Below are 7,055 nucleotides of genomic sequence, written 5' to 3'. Positions count from 1 at the left end.
CTTTGAAGGTTTAGGCTTGAGAGAAATCTTGAACAGAACACCGCACTCCCTCCTATCAACTTATTCAGATTTGCTTATTTCTTTCTCTTTCGTTTTTGTAGATATAGGCTTTGGCGGATTCTCTCAAGGCTCGAGTGAAGTGACAAGCACATATTACCGGAAGCTAGTGATCCCGCCCGGCCAGCTCAGCATGCTTTAGAGCTCCTTGATTGGTACGAGGTAGTGATAGCAAGAGGCAACTCTCAATTGTTGTAATATAGAGACCTCTTTCAATGATTATAGATCCAAAGGATCGTTATTGATAGGAAACTGCCAGTAGCCCTTGACTTTGACTTGAAGAATTGAATCCGCCTTCTTCTTCTTATTCTTCTGAAAGTCTCCCAGGCGTGGTATCATCGGATCCACAAGGTCAATTTGTATCCATTTGTTCGGAAACCGGAAATGCCAACTACTCACTTCTTGCTGAGGATGAAGGTGCCATGGGTGATAGCGCCAGCCATTCCCTCATTGAAAAGAAAGCGCCAACCCTGCTACTAAAGCTAAGGCCAACCGCAGCCCAGTGAAATGAAATGCGTATGAAAAATAACATAGATTAATCTTGATGCGATCGATGCAGACACACTTCTTTTCTTACAGGCTACAGTCAGAAACAACAACTTCGCAAATCACCCTAAGAGTGCCATACGAAAAAACAAAAGCAACTGTGGGTATAGACCAATTTCCTGCCCCAGAAGAGGCTCAGCCTACCAAACCCTGCTCTTTGCCTGCTTACCGAGCTCTCCTCATACCGAGTATCTAGGCATTTCTTCTCACAGACCGGTTGGGAGAAAGTTGGCATTCTTTAATATGTCACTGGGGACCCGTACTTACTTGATGGAATGGATGGGATGATGTGTTTCAGTTCAGCCAGTAGTGGAGGTTTCCTCGGCCTAGTCGCGTAAGAGCCCCCTTCTTTTTCTAGTTAGTTGAAAGAAAAGCAATGGGGAAGGTTGGCTTACCAGTTAATTGGTCTGTATCATATCTTGCTATGGTGGGACATCCTCTTCAGTTTAGGTATCCGGGCTGGCTGTTAGCTTTAGTCGTTCGGCACTCTTCCTTCATTCTCATTCAACAAGGAGAAGTGTCTAATCAAAATCATTGGTTGAGCCTCGCGTATATTATATGATGTCGTCCTGGAATTGAACTAGCGTTTAAGGTCGATCAAGTTCAAACAATTCGGCTCTGCAAGATCAATCAGATATCAAGTAAGAGATAGGCGCTTCCTATTAGTTATAGACTGCTTCTGTGACAAGTGGATCCCTTTAGGTTTAGTTGTTAATTGTACTATTCTCTTCAATAATTAGGTCTTCCGTATTCCTATTGGGGTCAGTGGTCTTCACCACTCACTGAGTCTGGATTCGTTTCATGGGTATTATTTGATGAGTGATCATCAATCTCTTCCATTGCTCCTATGTGCTGCTATACATACAAGGTACATGGGCCATGGGGCCTAACACACACTATACAGCCCAGCCCAATACTCAACACTCCCCCGGCTAAAGATATCTAACATGCCTATCTTGTTACAAATTGCTAAACCCTCACAAGGACCTACTCGTTTAGTAAAACAATCAGCTACCTGTTCACTATACTTAATGTTACCCCCTTCTTCGACCGAACAATCTCAATCCGAAGGAAGTATCGAAGAGGTCCAAGATCCTTTACCTCAAATGCTTCTCCCAGTCTTGCCTTCAAACATTTGATTTCTTCAACATCGTCTCCAGTAATCACAATATCATCCACATACACCGCCAAAATGGTGATATGGATTCGTCTATGCCGGTACTGTATGATCTCCATTACACTGAGAGTAGCCCATACCACAAACAACTCTCCTGAACCTGTCCACGCCCGTGGCGACTGTTTCAAGCCATACAAAGATTTCTTGAGCCTACACACCTTCCCATCAGTCTGTTTGTTCCAAAACCTGGAGGAATGTCCATATGGATCTCTTCTTGTAAATAACCACCATGAAGAAAAGCATTCTTCACATCTAGCTGATGTAAAGGCCACCCAAAGTAAGTTGACTGCGCATGAGATTAAGGTTCTCACCGTGTCCATCTTCGCCACTGGTGCTTTGGTCTCATCATAGTCTATCTCCCGTCTTCCTATAACCTTTTGCAATTAGCCTTGCCTTCTATCTATCCACCTTACCCTCTGGAGTCTGTTTTACGGTGAACACCCATTTGCATCCAACTGCTCTTTTTCCTGCTGGGAGTGGAAGAAGATCCCACGTCTTGTTCTTCTGAAGTGCACCAAGCTCCTCCTTCATTGCGTCTTTCTTTCCACCGGGGATCCAGCTTTGCAGCCTTCCAATCCTTTGGAATAGACACTGATTGTAGAGATGCAATGAATGCTTTGTGTGCGGGTGAGACATAAGAGTCTGAAACTCAATTTGCAATGTCATGCTCATAGCCATATCGGACCGGAGGCTTTCCAGCATTAGTCCTAGTCTCTCTGCGTAGTGCAAGCGGCAATTCCAAAGAAGTATTACCACCTGTCTCATTTTAACCTCCATCTTGCTCTTGTGGCTCCTCCTCGACTACCTCAGGTTGCTCTTGTGGTTCTTCATCCAAGACCACTAGCGGTACAAGAAGAAGGGGTCCCGGCTCGGGGGCGGGGGTATCTTACTTCTTTTCCTCTGCGTTCGTGACAAGCTAGTAGGCACTCTTGTGTGGGTTGGCTCATTCCCCTGGAAAACGAATATTAAGAAGATAGATACCATTCCGTCGATACTAGATTCATTCTTTCTGCTCAAAAAGAACAAAGCCTCTATTGTGGGAAAAGTCTTTGAAACCCGAAGTTCTAAAATAGAAAATGGAATGAAGAAGGGGTGTGACCTTATGGCCAACTATACTAGCTCCCCTAGAGGGATAATATAGCTCCTAAAGGATGATTGTTTATGGTATATTACCGTAATTGGAGAATTTGACCTGGTGCTGACTTGCTGCTGTTCTGAGAAGGGGACCTTGCAAAGCTTGACAAGTTTTTTTTATATTTATCGATCCAATCTGTCTACAGATAGGCGCCTGCTGTGGCAGCAATTAATTAATCTCCGCCTTAGCATACAAGGACCATGGCTCGCAGCGGGTAGTTACGGTGGTTTTGAGGAGACCCGCTCAAGGTCGCTGGTTCGGAGCTATTCCGAGATCTCAAGGAGCGCCAAGCTCAATACGTGCAAGAAGAAAGAAAGGCTTCCACCTACGACTGCAGCTGCTGGTACTTTATCTCTGTCGCTTTCAACTCCCACTCCTTCTCCCTTTGGTTTCTAGAGGAAGTGATAAATAATAATATATCTTGTGTAACTAATCTTTCTTATCGAAAGGTTATAGTTCGTAGATCATTTCTATAAGGACTATTTGAGCCATATCCGGTGCTTTGGACCTCTTTTAGCTGCTAGGTATCTACTGGGTTCAATCCCCACTTCCGCTTGAAATGAGTAAGTCAATCCTCTTGCTCGGCTGTGATACGAATACTATTCATACGCAGACCCGGATCCAAGATATGGGGCATAGACAGATAAGAATGGCTTCTGAGTTGCATTCATTGCACTCTGGAATGTGGGGCTCCTTGGCTGATGTGATGGAGCGGTATCAGCAGATACTTGCAAAGATCAAATCAAGCAGAAGAAACAAGGAAGTTAACTCAGCGCCATCGGCCACCTTAACACGAACAGCTTGGGACAGAGGTGTAATGCCTGACAGAGAATCAGCAATAGAATGCATTTTGCATGCATTTTTCATCGAGTGAAACTACTTGAATAAACTGGAAGTTTTAAACCAAGTACTCTTGAAATCGCTACCCCCTGGGATGGAAAAAGAGGCTCAGGTTTTAGCCCTCCGTTTTACCCCGGAAGTCGTTGTTCGTCTTTCGATATGAGAGGATGGCAAGTGTCCGCAATGACTTAGCGACTTAGCCAATTGGTTACAGATTCTAGACTGATCGATCAGATCACATCATCTCGAGCAAAGAGCTGAGAGCAGAGAAGCGACATCGCTTCGACACTCCTTCCTCTTTTCATTATGAAACCAATATCAAGCAAGATATGAAGAAGAGGGCGGCTCCCTGGATTGAACACATAAAGTAGTGCCAAGATCTCCTCTATGCGAGAGAGAAGTTCTCAGAAATGATGGAGCTGTTGGTTTCGGTCATTGTACGCTTGGTTGCTAAACCGCACCCTTTACGGCGTCTGTAGGAAGAATTCATTCTGGTCCCAAAACTTATAAGAGATCTCGGTAGTGAATATGCAATGCTGAATTCCAATAAGTTGGTACTTCGCACAAGGAAGAAGCTCGTGTTAAAGATAGTTTCATCCAGACCGAACCCTACCTTAGCGTCTCATCCCCACCCACCAAGTCTTTATCCGCGGTGAAAGGAGTGGTTTAATTCGATGCAAGGTGCAAACGAGCTTTTCCAAAGATGGAGTCCTTTCAGAAATACATGTGCCAGAAGAAAGCAGATTCTTTTTCTATCATAAAATGAATCTGCTTTCTGATGGCCATTTCGGTCCGTTGTGGGACCACGGCTTGCAAAGAAGGTATTTAGCGCAAAGAACTTCTTCCGCTTTTGGGGATTCCACTAATTGATAGAAGGAAGTGGATGCGGCAGGATTGGCCCCAATTGAATCACTAGTAGAAGAGATCCACGTGCAGAGACTGTTAGGGAGATGCAGATGGAGGGACGTTTGGATTGCTGCTAGAAGGGCTTACGACGAATAGATTGTTGGAATGGGATGTAAATTGGTATACAAGATTCAAAAGAAAGCGGATGGTTCTATTGAAGAAGAAATCAGTATCCAAATTGGAAGAGAAAAGGTTCTGTAACCTACATATACCATATGGGAACACATTACACCACAAGGAAAATGCCACTTGAGGTACATGTATGCATCCACTTCATCGGATGATCCAACGCAAAAAGTATGATATTTCTATTCTCTAGCGCTCGTCATATAGAAAAGGTATCTAGCTCGTCCCTCTAGCGCTCGTAAAAGAAATCCTTCTTGTCCGAGAAGGCAACAACCATTTCATTTCTTTAACCCGGATTGCATTATTTAATTGATTTACTACGTCGTGTACTACGTATTGGTTCGCGAATGCGTTGCTTGAAGGAAGGAAGCAGCTTTAGAGGAGGGATGCCGTCAAAGGGGTATGCCGGATTTTTTATATGCTAAAGATACCGGTTCAATATGTCATTTCCGAAATCGAGGACCACACCGCTGGGAGGACAACTCAAGCACCAAAGACAAAGGTATCACTCGTAAAAGTGATTTTCATCGTAGTACTCGCTCTTGCGTTAGGTGAAATCCAGCGTTAGGTAGGATAGGCAGGTATTCTAGGGATATGCTCATCCGCTGCCCGCGTAAGGTTCATATCTGTCCAAGGACAATGGTATAAGGTTCGCATCTTCCCAAAGCCGAAGAACTTCTTTGAACTACAGCCAAGGCAAATCTCTAGTATTGGTATCGGGGGCCGGTGTCTAGGGATAGGAGCCGTCAAAAGGAAAGGCGAGAAGCCCTGGCTTTGATGACATCCCGACCTGTAGAAAAAGGATCAAGCAGAAGGAAGATCTGCTAAAGATTTTGATGCCTCAGTCCTTGCAAAACAGAGTCCTAAAAAAGGAAGTGGGTTGGGCTCTTATCTTAAGTGGGATGTTCGGCCATTGGTTTCAGCACTGACCGTAAGTCTGAATCTGATGAAACTTAAGTGCCTTTTACTTTGGTTCGAAAGATGACCGTCCCATTAGCCAGCCTCATCCACAGCTTCGCTAGATTTCTTTGATCTCGTGCATTTGCAACGCGGTGCTCGTAATTTCCCCAAGAGGTTGCTATGGCTTGGAGGCTCATCAGGTCTAACGGACTTTCGTCCTTCGACTCCTATAGGCGGCTTCGCTATCGCTCCTGACTTAGTATAGAAACCGGTATAAAAGACAAGTGCTCACCCTCAACTCCAAGGAATGGGAGTGAAATTCATTCCATTCCGTATAAGTAAGTTGATATGATAGGCTTTTCGGCACATCCTATGAAAGGCTCTCACCTAGCAGGCCTCTTTGACCCAGTGCTGGTACATTCTACAGTGGGAACCACCAGCCCCAATTGCTTATCCATTCAGTATTGGGTGCCATACTAGGAGTTATTATCATATAGTGAAGCGAGAAAACGACATATGCGACCGGTTTTGCTTTTAAGAAGAGTGTCATCCCAGTGTTGAAGTAAACCACGAATCAAAGCCTAGGCTAGCCTATCAGTAAAGAGCTTCCTTCTAGGAAAGGTTTCATGAGATGTTGATGTGCTACCTTCTAGCCTACACCAATGTCTTAAGTTTCCTCATAATAATGACATCGTTGTTGTTTTGGCCGAACCGGAAACGGTGGTACCACCATAAGTAGGTTCTTTCGGTATTGACCAACAAGTCCCTCTCATTGAGATTAATACCAGCTTGGTGAAACCGGAATTTCCTAATCAATCAAATCTTCTTGTAAATTCATTGTGTAAAATAACTCGTAAATTCATTGTGCCAGAATTGATCACTGATCAGGTGTGATCAGTCTCATCCGTCTAAGGATCCGGTGCGATGAGTCTCATCCGTGTAATATTTTGGAATTCCTCTTCCAACTCGTCCCGGAATGGGCGTTATGGCAAAGAACAAGAAGAAAAAGACAGAAGGAATTTGTCCAATAGTAACAAATGGTGCCTCCACAGGTTGACATCCGATCCAACCTAGTAGTAAGCAATCCGCCAAAAGCAACCAAAATATTCCTTGGTGAATCGGTCGAAAACTTGAACTACGCACATACATTTCTTTAAAAAAAGGTAAAGCCAAGAGAGATATAAAAACTGGTGCTATTGCGGCTACACCTCCCGCTTTGTCAGGTATACTGCGAAGAATGGCATGGATCGGTAGGAAATACCATTCCGGCACAATATGAGGCGGGGTGGGCATCGGATTAGCAGGTATATAATTGTCGGGATGCCCCAAAACATTAGGAGCAAAAAAAATCCAAATGGAAAAAAAGAT

At 44.3% G+C, this 7,055-nt stretch overlaps 1 protein-coding gene and 1 pseudogene across 1 annotated transcript in view; one reads left to right on the top strand and one right to left on the bottom strand.

Annotated features, from left to right (window-relative positions):
- The window catches only part of LOC141033089 (uncharacterized), a 92,687-nt gene that overhangs the window by 5,606 nt on the left and 80,026 nt on the right, over window positions 1-7,055 (top strand). Inside the window, exon 1 of the mRNA XM_073506263.1 lies at window positions 1-7,055. This exon is cut by the window's left edge and continues 5,606 nt beyond it; it is cut by the window's right edge and continues 80,026 nt beyond it. The gene's annotated coding sequence lies outside the window, so the exon portion shown is untranslated.
- The window catches only part of LOC141033090 (uncharacterized), a 52,444-nt pseudogene that overhangs the window by 18,575 nt on the left and 26,814 nt on the right, over window positions 1-7,055 (bottom strand).

Source organism: Aegilops tauschii, unplaced genomic scaffold, assembly GCF_002575655.3.
Source record: "Aegilops tauschii subsp. strangulata cultivar AL8/78 unplaced genomic scaffold, Aet v6.0 ptg000651l_obj, whole genome shotgun sequence".
Lineage (NCBI taxonomy): Eukaryota > Viridiplantae > Streptophyta > Magnoliopsida > Poales > Poaceae > Aegilops > Aegilops tauschii.
This window is presented reverse-complemented; position numbering and strand designations above follow the sequence as displayed.